Raw genomic sequence first — 18,843 nt, 5'->3', positions numbered from 1 at the left:
GCTCCAGTACAAAGAGAGGGGCCAGAAAGAGCATACAAGAGAAAGGGGAAAGAAGAGGAGAAAAAAAATATATATGTATTTTTTAGGAAATGGAAAAAAGCAAGACCCAGTAAATGAAGTAAAACCATCCTTAAATGTTTTATCAGTCAGTGTTTGAAAATGATGCTGAGGCATTGAGACAGAATGACGGTGCTGGCTCATTTGAAAAATATTCCTGGGGAAATAGTTTTAAATAAGAAATCATAATACAATGCCACCTGAGAAAAAAGACCTTTTGTGGAAGGGAATTTTTCCTTCTGTCAATTAGACATCCCAGGCAAAGATTTCAAAATTATGTTTTTATTTATTGGCATGTTTCTTGAGAATGAGAAAACCTGATTTCTTTAAATAGTGATAATTTATATTCTCAACCAAACTGTGTTTAAAAATGAAAACATTTAAAACATTATTGGAGAACCCTTGGATTTATTGCTCATCTGATTAGTTATTTATGGGATTTTAACCAAAGGCTTATGGAAAGAAGTCTGTGAAGGAAATAGTGCAACTTACAGAGTTAATACTTCTCAGTCTCGGTATGCTTCATTTGTCATGAGTAGACTACCCCCTTGGTTTAGAAAGTAAATGTTTTATCACCTTTTGCGCAAATGGCAAGGTTTTATATCTAATAACTCACAGAAATTCTTTCTGGGAGGCAATGGCACCCACAAACTGGTTCATACATTTGTTACATAGGGCATTGATGTTTTTGGTAAAGGTATTAAAGCACAAATTAGGATCATATATTCTCACATTGCACAAGTGTCCATGTCATTCTTGCTCTTTCTTAGCTCCATAGCAAAGAAAGATTTTAAGGAAGAAATAGATTATATAAATGTGTGCCACCCTGACAGTTCTTGTCTTGTATTGTATTAACTGCGAACCTAAGCCAAATACAGACTTGCAGAAACGATCATCATTGAGGTAAAATTTTCTATTATTTTTTCAAAACCTAACAAAACATTACCTCAGGGAACAGCTGCAAATTGCTTCCTCCTGTGTAGCTGAATTCAGCCAGCATATGCATTTTGCGTGGTTCAGACATTATTTTTTCATTTTTTAATAGCTTGATCCAACTTTTAAAAATTGAGATGTTTTATATTCAAAGCCTGAACTCTAGCTTCCCTTGAAAGTCAGAAGATCTGGCACTACCAGCCCACAATATTAGTTGTTCACCTATCAGCTGGAACATTGCCAGGAGTAAGACTTACAATACCAGCCTCCTCCAAACCACCACTATCTCCATCTTCCCTGCTGTCTTATTAACAGTAAGACAAATCCTCTTTGCCATGTATTGTCACTCTTGCCCTGATTTTTTAAAATTTTTCATTTATTTGTGTGGTTATTTTTTTAATTTTTAATTTTTCCCTATTTCTTTGCATCAAAAGTTGAAAAATGTGTATAAAATAAGAGAGCCTTAAAGTTCAAGTAAACAGAGCATATTTCTTTGGGGGTATGAAGAATGTGTATAGGTCGCATATATTATGTATTCCTCTATCTTCCACTTAGACTACCTTACTCTTCTAATTTACCTGTCTGTCCCCCATAAGGCATTCACATTTCAACCCCTTTTAATCCTCATTAGAATGGTAATCTCTCTCCTGTGAAGCCCTGAAGTATTTCTCATGAAACCTACCTGCCAACATTTTATTTAACAATGGATATTGTTCCACCTTAACAGACTCAAGGATCTTTGAGGACAAGCCTCAACCATACTTCAGTTTCATAGCTGCCAAAACACTTGGTTTAACACTATTAAATAACCTTTAACAATTTTTTCATAACTAATGTGAAAGTAAAAGTAGATAAGAAACATGATGTTGATTTAAATGGCAAGATACATTAAAGTATTACTATCCAAAAAAATTCCAGAATCTAGAAGAGAGTGGTTTGCCCACTATTTAATAAGTCTCTCTCCTTTAAATACAATAAATAAAGCAGTGTTCTGGACAAGACTGCCTTTACCATAGTTTTGTCCACTATGTCTTTTGCTCAAGACTCTTTGGATTTGCCAAAGATAGGCCATAATTTGAAAGTGGAGTAAAATGTAGAATGGCAGTTTTAAATTCTCTTTCCACTGTGGATGAGACAAATAGTTTATGACTATTGCATTGTACTTTTCTAGAAGTAGCTTTACCTCTGCCTGTATTTGAATTAGAGACTTACTTGTTAATTGACCCAGTAGAGTCATTTAATATTTAAAGAGTTATATGTAAGAATTATGTTCTATTAATTAACTTCAATAATTACCATTAAATAGCTAGGATTTCCAAATAATCAAAGAGACTTGAATAGCTAAAGCAAACTATGGCTATTGTTGTAGCACTGTTTAGATAGCTCTCCAGGGAATACTTTTTATGCTATCATACAAAATGTGTTAATATCCTAAAATTGTTCTTTATTGGGTTCTCTTTCACATATTATAAAGTTTACTTTATTAAAACAAAATTAATTATAAATGGAATTATGTAATAATCTGGGCTATAAAAGTCACTTATGAATTATCTTCTATATGCCAGACACTAATGACAAGATTTTAGATGTATAAATCTAATGCTTGCAACGACTCTCATTGCACTGATGAGGAAATTGAGACACCTAGAGATTAAGTAACTTGTTCCAGGTCACTCTGCTAATATGGGGCAAAGCCTGTTTTCCACTCAGCCTGGTTAGCTTCCCTGCCTAGGCTAGTAAATGCCATATAATACTCCTTTATTTATGGCAATATCAAATGAAGTAAATGTGAGTTTTGATAGTTAATTTCTTCCAATTATAAAGATATATCCTGGATATAATATTTCAAGAAGAGAACATAGCTACTCTGTTAAGTTCTGAGACAAATGTGATTACAAAGATTATTTTTAATGTGCAAAAAGATTTAGTGATTCTTTATCCCTCTCTCAATAGGTACCAAATTGGTTAGTGTTTAAAGTACAAATTTAAAACAGTAATAATAAAATACACTTATGCATTATCATTTATGAAAAAGCAGGCATATATTTTAGCACATTTACTAGGGCCATCATGTATGCTCTTGGCTTTGTGTAAATTGTGGATCTCCTCTTTCTGTTCCTTGCAAAGCTGACCTCTTCAAATTTTAGGCCCCAGAATAGAAATTACCTCCCTTGATGTGCTTTTGCACATTACTTTGTACACATTTGACTACCACTCCATTAATTTCTTTCAGACAATTTATCTAAAATAAATATTTAAATAAATGTTTGTATATGTGCATATTGTTTCTTTCCCAGATTAGAGGATAAGCTTCAGGAATGTAGAAATCATATGCACTACAGTCACTGATGCATATAATATCATAGTGACTAGCATGAAGAAATGTGTTGCATAAAAGATTTTCAATGAGCTGTAATTAGTTTTACACTAAAATATAGAGGGTTGGCAGTTGACAATTGGTGAGAACCCAGTAGGAAATGAATTGCAGAGAAAGCTAAAATGTATTCCAGTCTTCCATATTATAAGTAGTTTCAGCAATACTTTTTAGTGTTTCCAAACCATTTTCTTATACATTTCAATCAATAAAACTTTTAAGCATATCTTTCAAACATAAAAATACTCATTTACTCAAAGTATAATTTCACCTCCTTTGCTACAGCCTTGGTCCTAGGCACCATTATCTCACACTTAGACTCCAGCAATAATGTCCTAATTGGTCTTCCTACTTCTACCCTTAGTTGCATACACTCTCATTTCAGCACTAAAGCCAGAGTGAATCAGATTGTGTGACTTCTCTAATCAAATCCTGCCATTGTTCCTCAACTCACTCAGTAGAAGCCAAAGATGGCGCGACAACCTATATAATCCTGAAAGATCTGGCTTCCAGTTAGGTCCCTAATCCCTATTCTACTTTATTCTACCTCTGCCCCCCGCCCCCTTTTTTTACTACAACCATGCTGTGTACTTTTTGTTCCTTAAAATAGTAGACAAATGCACAATTTAGGACTATGCATAGGGTGTTCCCTCTATCTAGATACTATTCTTTCAGGTATCCACATAGAGAACTCCCTCAGATCTATGCTTAAATGCCATCTCAGTGAGGACTATTCAGACCACACTATTTAAATTACAACTCAATTCTTCAAAACCCTCAATACCATTTCCCCTGCTCTATTGTTTTGTTTTAATCATAGAATTTATCATCTTCTAATATATTTCAATGGATTATATTCTTGTCAAGCACTCTCAGGCAAAATATCCCTCCCTGACCATGTGACCTAATTTGGCCAAGGGAATGTGAATAGATGTGATATAAACAGAGGCTTTGTACAAGTCCTTAGAGTTTGGTTTGTCCCTAGGACTCTCAGATTCTACTGTCGGGAAAAAAAAAAAAAGATTCTACTGGGAGAAGGACATGTCTGAGTAGTTGCTGTTCAAAAGACAAAACCTATGGGACAGAATTCAACCTGGAGCCTCAAGCCAACACCAAGCTACCTATACCCTGAAACAAAGTCATCCAAATCCATTCCCTGAGCAAAGATCAAGAAAAGCAAGTGTTTATTCTTATAAGCCACCACATCTTATGGCAACTTATTTTAAATCATTATTGTGGCAATAGCTGACAAATATATATAGAATAAAATATATTTTATTTCCTATCTCTCTTCCTCTCTTACAATATAGGTTCCATGAAAACAGGTCACATTAGTATTATTTTTTTTTGGTCACATTATTTTGTATGTCCAATGCAAAGCACAGTAAATGGTATATAGTAGGCACTTAACAATAATTGAGTGAATAAAGGAATGTATAATAGCTAATTCTAAAGTCGCAGTATACAGTTAGGATGAATCCCCATTCATATACATAAGATGCATATTTGTATTTTGAAAAACATCAGAATCTTTAGGGAATGACATCAAAATCTTTAGAGGAATTTGTTACTTTAAGATAAAATTATTCTAAAATGCATTTTGTAAACTAACACATAAGAGTAGCTAGACATCAGGGGAAAAATGAAAAAAATAACCCCACAAACATTCAGAGGCTAAACATCACGCAACTAAATACTAACGACTCAAGGAAGAAATCAAAAAGGAAATATAAAGTTACATGAAGACAAAGGAAATGAAAATACACTGGTCTAAAATCTTTGGGACACAGTAAAAGCAATTCTAAGAGGGAATTTTATAGTAATACAGGCCAACATAAAAAAATAAGAAAGTTCTACAAATAAACAACCTAACCTTACACCTAAAGGAGCTCAAAAGTGAACAAAGCCCAAAGTTAATAAAAGGAAGGAAATTAAAAATCCTAGAGCAAAAATAAATGAAATAGAGACTAAAAAAGACAACAAAAATATCAATGACACCAAGAGCTGGTTTTTTGGAAAGATAAAATTGGTAAACCTTACCCAGACTTGTCAAGAAGAGAGGACCCAAATAAATAAAATTGGAAATTAAGCAGAGATAATGATATCACAGAAATACAAAGAACTATAAGAGATTATCATGAATTATATGCTAACAAATTGGAAAACCTAAGATAAATGGATACATACCTAGAAAAAATGCAATCTTCTGAAACTAAATCATGAAAAGAAAATAGACCAATTACAGACCAATATCAAGTAATGAAATTAAATTGGTAATCAAAAAACACCCAACAAGCAAAAGTTCAGAAATAAACAGCTTCAAAGGTGAAAAATATATCAATACTTGAAGAGATAATAAGTATTTTTCTCAATCTAGTTCAAAAAAAAAAAAAAAAGAAGGAAAGCTTTCAAATTCATTCTACAAGGCCAGGATTATCCTGTTCTCAAAACCACACAAAAACAATACAAAAAAAAAAAAAAAAAAAAGGAAAGAAAAGAAAAGAGAAAACTACAGGCCAATATCTCTGATGAACATATAGATGCAAAAATCATCAACAAAATATTAGTATATTCAATAGTACATCAAAAAAATATTCACCATGATCTAATTGCATTCATTCTAAGGAGCAAGGGTGGTTCAATATTTGCAAATCAATATGATACATCATGTTAAAAAAGAGAAAGGGTAAAAAATATACATAGGTTCATCTCACAGGTACAGAAAAAGCTTTGACAAAATAAAACATCCTTTTATGATAAAAACTTTCAACAAAATGGGGTTAGGGGGAACATATCTCAACATAATAAAGGTCATATATGAAAACCTAGAGCCAGCATCATACTCAATGGTGAAATACTGAAAATTTTTCCTCTAAGATCAGGAACCAGACAAAGCTGTCTGTTCTTGGCATTTTTATTCCAATAGTACTGCATGCTCTGGCCACAGTAATCAAAGAAGGAAAAGATATAAAAGGCATCCAAATTGGTAAGGGAGAAATAAAACTGTCACTATTTGCAGATGACCTATTATACATAGAAAATACTAAGGACTCTACCAAAAATCTATTAGAAGTAAAAAATGAATAAAGTTTCAGCATACAATACTAATATATGGAAATTGGTTGTGTTTCTATACCCTAATAATAATTAACAGAAGAGAAATTAAGAAAACAATCTATTTACAATTGTACCAAAAATAATAAAATATCTAGGAAATAAACTTAAAAGGGTAAAAGAACTAACTGAAAACTATAAAATACTGATGAAAGAAATTGAAGACAACACAAACAAGTGGAAAAATATTCCATGCTCATGAATCGGAATAAGTAATACTGTTAAAAAGTCTATACTACGATCCCAATCAATCTACGGATTCAATGCAATCCCTATCAAAATACCACATTTGTCATAGTGCTAAGACAAATACTACTAGAAATTGTGTGGAACCACAAAAGATTCCAAATAGCCACAAAAATGGCATGGTATTGCCATAAAAATAGATGTACAGATCAAAGAAATGGGATAAATAACCCAGAAATAAACCCATACTTCTATGATCAATTGATCAACAAAGGAGGCAAAAACAAACAACAGGGAAAAATAGTCTTTTCAATAAGTGGTGTTAGGAAAACTGTATGTCTACATGTAAAAGAATGAAAATGGACCAATTTCTTATACCATACTCAAAAATAAACTCAAAAGATTAAAGACCTAAATACGAGACATAAAACCATAAACCTCTTAAAAGAAAAAACAAGCATTAATTTTTGGGGACATTGGCCTTATCAACATTTTTCTAGATATGTCTCCTCAGACAAGGGAAACAAAAGCAAAAATGAAAATGCAACCTACTGAGAGAAATGATATATCTGGTAAGGACTTAATAGCTAAAATATACAAAGAACTTACACAATTCAACACCAAAACAACAAATAATCTGATTAAAAATGATGAAACTTCAACAGACATTTTTTTAAGGATGACATAAAGATACCCAACAGATACATGAAAAGATGCTCAACATTGCTAATCATCAAGGAAATGCAAATGAAAACCACAAGGAGATATTATCACAGACCTGTCAGAATGGCTAAAATAAAAAACACAGGAATAACAATGTTGGTGAGGATGTGGATAGCAAAAGGAACCCTCCTGTGCTGTTGATAGGAATGTAAGTTGGCATAGCCACTGGGGAAAACAGTATGGCCATTCCTCAAAAAAAATTAAAAATAGAAATACCATAAGATTCAGTAATTCCACTACTGGATATGAACCCATAGAAAATGAAAATACTAATTTAAAAAGATATATGCACTAGGTTAATTGCAGCAGTATTTACTATAGCCAAGATATGGAAGCAACCTAAATGTCCATCAATAAGATGTGATACTTACACACACAGACACACACACTGGAATATTACTCAGCCACCAAAAAAAAAAAAAAAAAATAGATGAGATCTTGCCATTTGTGACAACATGGATAGACCTAGAGGATATTATGCTAAGTGAAATAGGTAAAACTGAGAAAGACAAACATCACATGATTTCACATATTTATATGTGGAATCTTTAAACAAACAAGAACGAAAACAAAATATAAAATCAAACAGACATCTAAACACAGAGAACAAACTGGTGGTTGCCAGAGAGGAAGTGGGTGGGGAGGGGTGAAATAGATATAGGGATTGAAAGGTGCAAACTTTCATTTATAAAATATTTAAGTCGTAGAGATGGGGCACCTGAGTGGCTCAGTTAATTAAGGGCCCAACTCTTGGTTTCAGCTTAGGTCATGATCTCAGGGTTGTGAGATTGAGCCCCAGTTCGGGATTTTGTGCTCAATGTGGAGTCTGCCTGAGAATCTTCCCTCTCCCTCTCCCTCTGCTTCTCCCCCCATTCGTGCTCTCTCTCTAAAAAATAAATCTCAAAATACATAAGTCATGGAGATGTAAAGGACAGCATAGAGAATATAGCCAATGGATATTATAACAATGTTGTATGGTGACTGAGGAATGTATAGAATTATTAAATCAATATGTTGTACACCTAAAACTAATATAACTTTGTATGTCACTTATGCTTCAATTAAAAAAAAAAAAGAATAACTAGAACATCCGAAAGAGCTGAATAATGATCAGGATCACTTATTTTGCTAAATATTAAGCTACATGGTAAAGCTACTACTGTATTTGAAACACTTGCACTGGCATATGGATGGGGAAATATTGCATGAAAGAAAAAAAATGTAAGAAGTGTGACATCACCAAGATGGCAAATTAGGAGACCCCAGCTTCTATTACCTCTCAAAGATCAACAATTAAGAGAGCTTTCTATAAACCAAAACAGTCCTGGGAGAGCAAAGTGTCCACTTAAGAAACTTCACCAATGAAACTTCACCAATGATAGAAAAAAAAGAACTGATAATAATTACACAAAAAATGAAGAACAGCTTCATTTTGTCTGTATCACTGACCACCTCCCTACCTTCCCACCCGGAGTCTCACACTACTTAGCATCAAGAAGGAATTAACCAACTAGAAAGATCATTCCCCCGCCGCCGCCCGCCCCCCCCCCCCCCCGGAAAAGTGAATGACCAGCTTCCCTAACCCTTCAGGGCACTATATATAAAGAACCCACTTCGCTTTTACTCCACCCAGAAAACAACAGTTCTGAGATATAGAGACAGCTGGAAACACAGAAGAATAAGGGATGCCAGTATCAACTATGCAGTGGGAGTGATCACAATTTCCAGTGACCCATTCCACAGAGGATACTAGCATCTTTTGCCACTGAAGAAACCAACAGCCAGCACAGCCTCTACAGAGCCCCCACAGATTTCACCAGCTTTACTTTCACAGATATACACATTTGCAGACACTACCATTGAAATCTTTCCTGGTCCCTGCCCCTGCAAAAATCAAAATCAAAATCAATCAATCAAGAATCAATCCTTCTTGGTCTTTCCCCCAACCCCTATCAAAACCTGGGATCCAGGCAGGCAGCCAGTCCAGGCCTCTGCCACTACACAACTGCCCAATGCCACTCTAGACCCCAAGAGTCCACCCCTATCACCATGTATACACTTGGCACTAGGCCTCCAGTCAAGTACCTGTTTACCAATTGCCTGAATTCTGTCATCGGCCTCCTCCACTGCTATATGCATATCCATTGTGACACCCTGCAGCCATAGAAGTGCACATAGACATCTAAAGCCCCTACAACTTCCTGTGAGCCTGAATTTGGCCCTATCACCAATCATTGGTCTGCACCCCTGGATTCATATATGCTAGCCACTCCAGCTGTACACAGGCACGAACTCCTAAAAGCTATCAGATTTCTCAGCAAAGACTTTGCAAGCCAGGTGACTGCAATGATATATCCAAAATGCTAAAAGACAAAATAATGCCAAGAATACTTTACTCAACAAAGTTGTCCTTCAGAAACAAAGGTGATATGAAGAGTTTCCCAAACACACAAAAATTAAGGGATTTCATACCATTAGACCTGCCTTACAAGAAATCCTAGGGGTGTTCTTCAAGCTGAAATGAAAGGATAGTAATTAGTACCATAAAGACATGTAAAAAATACAACACACTGAGTATATAGTCAGATTCAGAACACTTCAATAGTGAAATATGGTGGCATGTTAACCACATAACTCTAGTATAATGATTAAAGGACATAGGTATTTAAAAGAGCAGCAACTATAAAAAATTGTTAATAAATACACAGTATAAAAAGATGTCATTTTTGACATTAAAAACAAAATGTAGGGGAGAGTAAAAGGGTAGTGTTTTTGTGTGATCAAAGTTAAGATGTTATCAGATGAAAGTAAACTTTTATATCTCTAAGAGGTTTCAAGTAAGCCTTGGGATTACCAAAAAATGAGATAAAGAGAAGGGAATCAAAGTACACCACTTAAAGAAAATCATCAATTCACAAAGGAAGACAGCAGGAGGGGAAGAAACAAAGGAACCACAGATCAACTAGAAAACAATGAATAAAATGGGACGAGAAAAATAAGTCCTTACAAAAGGCACAGCATGTTGAATGGATTAAAAAACTAAAACAAACAAACAAAAACCAAGACCCAACTATAAAAGACTCTCTTTATCTTCAAGGACACACACATACACACATACACTGTGTATGCTCCACAACTGCTCCACAACTGTGGAGCACATAAATATATTAAGCAAATACTAACAGATGTGAAGAGAGTAATAGATAGTACTACAATAATAGTAAGACACTCCAGTTCCCCACTTTCAATAATGGGTAAATCATCCAGACAGCAAATCAACAAAGAAAATGTTTGACTTGAACCGTATTTTAGATCAAACAGACAACAGATATACATAGAAATCTCCATCCAACAGAAGCAGAAAATATATTCTTCTCAAGTGCACATGGAATATTTTCAAGGAGAGATTATATGTTAGGTAACAAAACAAGTCTTAACAAATTTAAGAATGAAATCATACCAAGTTTTCCTTTCTGAACACAATGATATATAACTGGAAATAACAAAAAGAGCTCTGGAAAATTCACAATACATGAAAATCAAATGCACTCCTGAATAACCAATGGGTCAAAGAAGAAATCAAAAGGAAACTTTATCTTACAAAATATCTTACAGTAAACAAAAGATAAGAAAAATATAACAAACAAAAAAGAAACACAGTATAACAAAACTTATGAGATGTACCAGAAGCAGGGTTAACATGGACTTTCATAGCAATTAATATCTACATTTAAAAAAAGATCTCAAAATAAACAACATAATTCTAAACCTCAAGACCTAAAAAAAATAAGTTATTTTGCAGAAAGTTTGCAGAAAGAACTAAATCCAAGAAGAAATAAATCAAATAAAAAATTAAAAAGATGATAATAAGAGGTGTGTTTTGAAAAGATAAATAAAAATTGACAAACCTTCAGCTGAAATTATCAAGAAAAAAATAAGGAAAGTACTCCCATGCATAAAATCAGAAATGAGAAAGGTTACAACTGATACCAGAGAAATGCAAAACATCATAGCAGACTACTATGAATAATTATGTCAACAAATGGGATTACCTAGAAGAAAGGCATAAACTTCTAGAACCATGCAACTTACCACTTTTGATTCATGAAAAAATCAAAATTTGAATAAACCAATAAACAAGTAAAGGAATTGAATCAGCAATCAAAAATTGGTCAGCAAAGGAAAGCTCAGGACCAGATGGCTGCACTGTGAATTCTAAATACTTAAAGTAGAATTAATGCCAGTCCTTCTCAAGACGGGACACTTTCAAAATAATTTGTGAGGCTAATACTACCCTAATACCAAAGTCAGATAAAGGTACTACAAGAGAATATCCCTATTATAGAAGCAAAAATTCTCAACACAATAGTGGCAAAACAAATTCAACAGCACATTAAAAAGGTCCTATGTCATGATCAAACAGGATATACCCCTGGGATGCAAGAATAGTTACATATGCACAAATCAATAAATGTGATATACCACATTAATAGAATGAAGGACAAAAATCATAAGATCATTTCAATAGATGCAGAAAAAGAAGTTGACAACATTCAACCTCCTGTCTTGATAAAAACTCTCAACAAATTAGGTATAAACATACCTCAACATAATAAAAACCGTATCTGACAAGCCAACAACTAACATCATACTTAGTAATAATAAGTTGAAGATTTTCCCTCTGAGATTAGGAGAGAGATAAGGGTACTCACTCTTGCCACTTTTATTCAACATAGTACTGTTAGTACTAGCCATAGTAATTAAGCAAGAAAAAGAAATAAAAGGCTTTCAAATCAGAAATGAAATAGTTAAATTGTAAGTTTGCTGATGACATAATCTTTTACATAGATAATACTAAAGATTCTCCAAGAAAATTTGATAGAATAATAAACCCAGTATAGTTTTAGGTACAAAATCAGCATACAAAAACCATTTGTGTACCTATATACCAACAATGAACTATCTGAAAAATATATTTATCTTAGTTACATAGTAAGTACAGTTACTTAGTAACTGTTTATCTATAAAACCACACTTACCAAAGCATCAAAAACAATGAAATAATGAAATATTTAGAAATAAACTTACCCTACAGGGTGAATGATCTCTACTCTGGAAGCTATGAGACACTGATGAAAGAAATAGAAGAAAACACAAATAGAAGGATATTCTATGTTCATGGCTCAGAACTGTTAATATTATTAAAAAAAAACACCATACTATCCTAATCTATAGATTTAATGCAATCTCTATCAAAATTCGAATGGGATTTTTCACAGAAATTCATATGGAACCACCAAAGACCTTGATAGCTAAAGCAATCTTAATAACAAAGTTGAAGACATCACACTTCTTGATTTCAAATTATATTACAAAACTATAGTAATCAAAACAGTATAGTATAGGACTAAAAACAGACACAAAAACCTATAGAATAGAATCAAGAGCCCAGAAGTAAATCCATGCATATATTGTGAATTAATAGTGGACAAGTAGGCCAAGAGTGGGGAAAGGATAATCTCTTCATTAAATTGTATTAGGAAAACTGGAATTTTACAAGCAAGAAATTAAATTGGATCCATATCTTACAATTCTCACACAAATTAATCCAAAATGGATGAAAGACTTGAGCATAATACTGAAGCCATAAAATTCCAGAAGAAAATATAGGAAAAAAAGGCCCTCAACACTAATGTTGGCAACACTTTTTTGGATGGGACATCAAAAGTACAGTCAAAAGAAGCAAAAATCAACAATTTAGATTACATCAAACAAAAATGTGTCTGCATGGCAAAATAAACATTCAACAAAATGAAAATGGCAATCTTGTGGAATGGGAAAACATTTTCAAAACATATATCTAATAAGAGGTTAATATATAAAATATATAAAGAACTCATATAACTGAGGGACACCTGGGTTGCTCAGTCAGTTAGCTGTCTGCCTTTGGCTTAGGTCATGATCGCAGGGTCCTGGGCTTGAGCCCTACACTGGGCTCCCTGCCCAGTGGGGAGTCTGCTTCTCCCTCTTTCCCATCCCCTAGCCATTTGTGCTCTCTCTCAACTAAATAAAATCTTAAAAAAATAAAAACCTCATCTAACTGAAAAACAGCAAAGATCACAATTTAAAAAGTGGGCAGAGGATCTGAATAAAAATTTTTCCGAAGAAGACAGACAGATGGCCAACGGGCACATGAAAAGGCATTAATCATCACTAATCATGAGGGAAGTGTAAATCAAAACCACAATGAGGTATCACTTCACACCTGTTAGAATGGTTATCATGAAAAATAATTAAAACTAGAACTACCATATGATGCACCAATCTCACTTCTAGCTATACAGTCAAAGGAAATGAAATCACCATCTTGGAGAGGTAACTGTACTCCAATGTTCATTGCAGCATTATTCACGATAGCTAAGGCATGGAAGTAACTGAATTGTCCATCAATAGATGAATGATAAAGAAATTGTGGTATATTTATATAATAGAGTGTTCTTTAGCCACCAAAAAAGGGGAAATCCTCATTTGCAGCAACATGGATGGAACTTGAAGACATTATGCTACATGAAATAAGTCAGACAGAGAAAAATACTCAATTTTCTCAATTACACGTGGATTCCTAAAACTACAAAACTTGGTATGCCTGGGTGGCTCAGTGGTTGAGCCTCTGCCTTTAGCTCAGGGTGTGATCTCAGGGCCCTCGGATCAAGTCCTGCATCAGGCTCCCCACAGGGAGCCTGTTTCTCTCTTTGCCTGTGTGTCTGCCTCTCTCTTGTGTGTCTCTCATGAGTAAATAAATAAAATCTTAAAAAAATAAAAACCTCCAAACTCATAGAAATGGTGAATAGAATGTTGGCGGCTAGATGCTGAGGGGTGGGGAATTGGGGAGATATAGCTAAAGGGGCACAAACTTATAAGATTGATTGATTCTGGGCATTTAAGGGACAAGAATAGTGGCTATAGTTAATAATACTGTATTGAATATTTAAAAGTTGCTGTGAGAATAAATATTTTTACTGTAATAACAAAATGATAATTATATTAGGTAAAGGATGTTAACTAACCTTATTGTGGCAAACATTTCACAATATACATGTATCATATCATCACTTTGTACATCTTAAACTTACATAAGATGTCAATCATATCCCAAAGCTGAAAAAAAAAAAGAAAAAAACGACATGATTAAGTATTTTCTGATTTATCTGTCCTGTTTTCTTTGACTGTACTGTACAGTCACAAAGCAAAGAGTTAGAAAAAAATTAGGGTAAGCACCTGACAGGTCCTAAAAGCCCAACCTAACCTAAAATAATCAAAATCAGAAAAGGCTCCAAAGACTCTTCCATCCAAGTTTCTTTTGTTTTATTCCTTTGTTTTTCACTGCAGTACCTTGTTTTCCTCTCACAATGATGTGTTCCTGGGGCCTAATGTTTTCACATGATAGTAGAAAACCAAAATTTATTGTCATCTTTTAAAAAATTAAGAATTGTATACAAAAATGTTACATAAATTAAAAGGATGAATACATTTACAGTTGTAAATGCAAAGTGTTTTACAATCCATGGTATTCCGGCAGGAAAACATAGGGTAAGAAAGAAAAGTGAGTCCTAAGGCTCAGACCTTCTCAACCCTGTCAGACTGGCAAGACAGAAATGACAACTGGTTCAGGACCCTTGCCAGCCTCTAGAGAAATCCTGGAATAGGTAGCTCTTACACATTAATACCCTACACAATCAAGACCCTTGCGGTCTCTCAGATTCTCAAACCAAAGGATTTCTCTTCCATAAACATGTTCTCAACCTCATCCATGATTGACCTAGCAGCATATACTAAGGGTTTAAATCAAAGATATGTACAAGGTATTAAACATGTACCAATGGAACAGTTAACTTGGATACAAGGTCAAGATGAGCAACAAGTTCTACAATTCAGTACTGATATCAGATCTAAGTTTCAAAGACAAATTTCTCTTCAAAGGCTTATTCCAGTTTCATGAGGCTAGCATGAGGTGTGTATATTGGGCAGGACAAATTTATACTTTGGAATTTGCTCACAGTCCATTTAGAAGCGTTCGAGGTGGACCACTGGGGCCCAACTCATCATACTCCTGTTTACTGATGCACATCTGCTAGAAGGTGTACAGTGAGGCCAGGATGGAGCCTCCAATTCACACAGAGGACTTTCACTCAGGAGGAGCAATGATCTTGGCCTTCATTGTGCTGGGTGCCAGAACTGTGATCTTCCACATCCTATCGGCACTGCTGGGTTGCATGGTGGTCCCAGCAAACAGCACTGTGTTAGCATAGAAGTCCTTTCAGATATCAACTTCACACTTCATGATAGAGTTGAAAGTGGTCTCATGATTACCACAGGATTCCAGACCCAGGAAGGAAAGCTGAAAGAGCACCTCAGGGCAGTGGAATTGCTCATTGCCAATGGTGATCACTTGCCCATCAGGCATCTCATAGCTCTTCTCTCGGGAGAATGAAGATGCAGGGTGACCATCCCCTGCTTGAAATCCAGGATGACATAGAAAAACTTCTGGATGTTATTCACGATTTCCTGTTCAGGGTTTGTGTGTGTGTGTGTGTGGGGGGGGTGGTCTTGAAGCTGTAGCCACACTCCATGGGGATCTTCAATGAGCTGGTCTATCAGGTCTAGGCCATCTGTCCATAAGCAGGATGGTATGGGGTAGGGCATGTCTCTCATATATGTGCACAGTGTGGGTGAGCCCATCCCCAATGTCCAGGACATAGAAAAACTTCTGGATGTTATTCACAATTTCCTGTTCAGGGTTTGTGTGTGTGTGGGGGGGGGTGGTCTTGAAACTGTAGCCACACTCCACGGGGATCTTCAATGAGCTGGTCTATCAGGTCTAGGCCATCCGTCCATAAACAGGATGGTATGGGGTAGTGCATGTCTCTCATATATGTGCACAGTGTGGGTGAGCCCATCCCCAATGTCCAGGACAATACCAGTGGTGTGACGACAGCATACAGGAACAGCACAGTCTGGATAGCCAAGTACATGGCAGAGGTGTTGAAGGTCTCGAACACGATCTGAGTCATCTCACCTTTGGCCTTAAGGTTCAGGGGGATCTTGGTCAGCAGGATATAGAGCTCCTCAGGGGCCACGCACAGCTTGTTGTAGAAGTTGTGGTGCTGGATCTCCTTCATGTCATCCCAGTTGATGACAATGCCATGTTCAATGCCGTACTTGAAGGTCAGGATGCCCCATTTGCTTTGGGTCTCACTACTGATGTAAGAGTCCTTCTGGGTATGGGCCATTATGGCCCACCATAAATGCTCCGGTGTCAGGATTGCCTGACAATGAACAGAAACATGGCTTGGAGGGGCATCACCTCTGCCAAAGCCTGCCTTCTACATGCCAGAGCCGTTGTCAACGACAAGTGCAGCTAATTCCTCTTCCATTGTGGTCAGTGGAGGTCTTGGCAGTAGATCAGACAACAAGTGGTGGTAGAACGTGGAGTACAGGCCAGCTGCAGCTAGAGAACTTCCATGCTTTTTAAATTGGTATCATGGACACTTAGCCTACTGTCATGGTTGGTAAGAATACCATGGAGAAAAAAAAAAAAACAGCCTGGCACCCTACTTTAAATATTTTCATCTTTGATGCATCTTCTTTCATCACACAAGATCCTTCGCCTTCTTTGCCCACAGTTGAGACGATAACATCTTTGTGTAGAAGTGATCCTGCTCCTCTAAAGGTCGACAATAAGCAGTAGAATCTGCATAGTGAACTCCACAGTTCTCTGCGAGTTCTGCAGTTTCATTCTCATCCATCTTCAAAGATGCCTTCACAGGTATCTCCTTCTTGTAATCTACATAAATTGTTTACTGTATTGTTTTTTTTTTTTACTGCTATCATAACACATTAGCACAAATTTAGCAGCTTAGACAGACACAAAGTTGTTATCTTTTATTTCTGTAGGTCAGAAGTCCCATGCAGGTTTCAGGGTCAGTAGGGCTATGTCCTGCCCTGATTGCTCTGTGGGATAATCGGTTTCTGTGCCTTTTCCACCTTTTAGAAGTCTGCACATCCCTTACATTATGCTCTCCTTCCCTCATCCGCAAGGTGCCAGATCTGTCTCTAAGCTCAGCCAAGAAAGGTTCTTACTTTTAAGGAACCGTGTGACTTGGGGCACCTGGGTGGCTCAGGGGTTGAGTCTGCCTTTGGTTCAGGCCATGATCCCAGGGTCCTCGAATTCCCACATCAGGTTCCCTATGAGGAGTCTGCTTCTCTCCCTCTCCAAAGTCTCTGCTTCTCTGTGTCTCTCATGAATAAATAAATAAAATCTTAAAGAAAAAAAGGACTTGTATGACTAGATTTGGTCAACTGAGTAACTAACCCAGGATGACTTCCTATCTCAAAATACATAACTCTACTCACATCTACAAAGAACCTTTGAATCTTTGCCATGTAAGGTAACAATATACACATCCCAGGGATTGTGTTTAGACATTTTTGGGGATTTATCCTGCCTACCACATTCACCGTGACATCTCCCAAATATGGGAATGTACTACAGGAGATGTCAAGTAATATAAAAGCAGATAGAGAATTCCACACATACATTTTTTTTTTAAAAACTTAATAATATTCAATTTATTTATTAAGGTCACAAATTCCTATGTACCCGTTTGACAAATTTCCTTCTGATCAATAGGTACTCAATGTAACTTGATATTTGATTTAAAATAAAACATTAACATTTTATGAGAAAGGCAAAGATAGTTCAACTAGTGTTCTAAAAATGGATTATTTGGAAACAAACATATTTATATCCTCATCTTAGAAATCATTAGAATGAATGAAGATGTAAATTATAATAAAATGATCAAAGGAAAGGCTGGCTGCATCTGGCTCTCTGCCTTAGAAGCTCAGGGATGCCCTTCTTTCCATTTTCAGGGATAATCAGTCCCTTAGGGACTGTCTTATGCTAACTAAAGAGTGGAGAGTGAAGGAAAAAAAACAGATTGCAATTTTATTAATTAAAGTGAGAAATAAAGTTGTCACAAGCCCTGAAATTCAGAACTTACGTCAGATCAAGCAGCAGATCTTCATACTGGAGCTTTGCTACATGGAAATCGTTATCAATAGCCACTTTATTGCAGTGATTTAAGAAATAATTTTCCCAGTGGCATAATGTTATGTACTCTATAAGCAGCTCTTCTCAGTTTTACTGTAGGAGACCTACGTGGGATTCCCAACACCAACAGAAGTGAGTTTAAAATTAGAAAAAGAAGGGCAGCCTGGGTGGCTCAGCGGTTTAGCACCACCTTCAGCCCAGGGCCTGAGACCCAGGATCGAGTCCTACATCAGGCTCCCTGCATGGAGCCTGCTTGTCCCTCTGCCTGTGTCTTTGCCTTTCTTTCTCTGTGTCTCTCATGAATAAATAAATAAAATCTTTTTTAAAAATTAGAAAAAGAAGC

At 35.7% G+C, this 18,843-nt stretch overlaps 1 pseudogene; it reads right to left on the bottom strand.

The window, feature by feature from the left end:
- Positions 1–15,572: 15,572 nt before the first annotated feature.
- LOC112923656 (actin, cytoplasmic 2-like) lies at positions 15,573–16,821 on the bottom strand (annotated as a pseudogene).
- Positions 16,822–18,843: the final 2,022 nt, after the last annotated feature.

Source organism: Vulpes vulpes, chromosome 2 (genome assembly GCF_048418805.1).
Source record: "Vulpes vulpes isolate BD-2025 chromosome 2, VulVul3, whole genome shotgun sequence".
NCBI lineage: Eukaryota > Metazoa > Chordata > Mammalia > Carnivora > Canidae > Vulpes > Vulpes vulpes.
The sequence above is the reverse complement of the archived record's forward strand: the minus strand, read 5'-3'. Positions and strand labels throughout refer to the sequence as shown.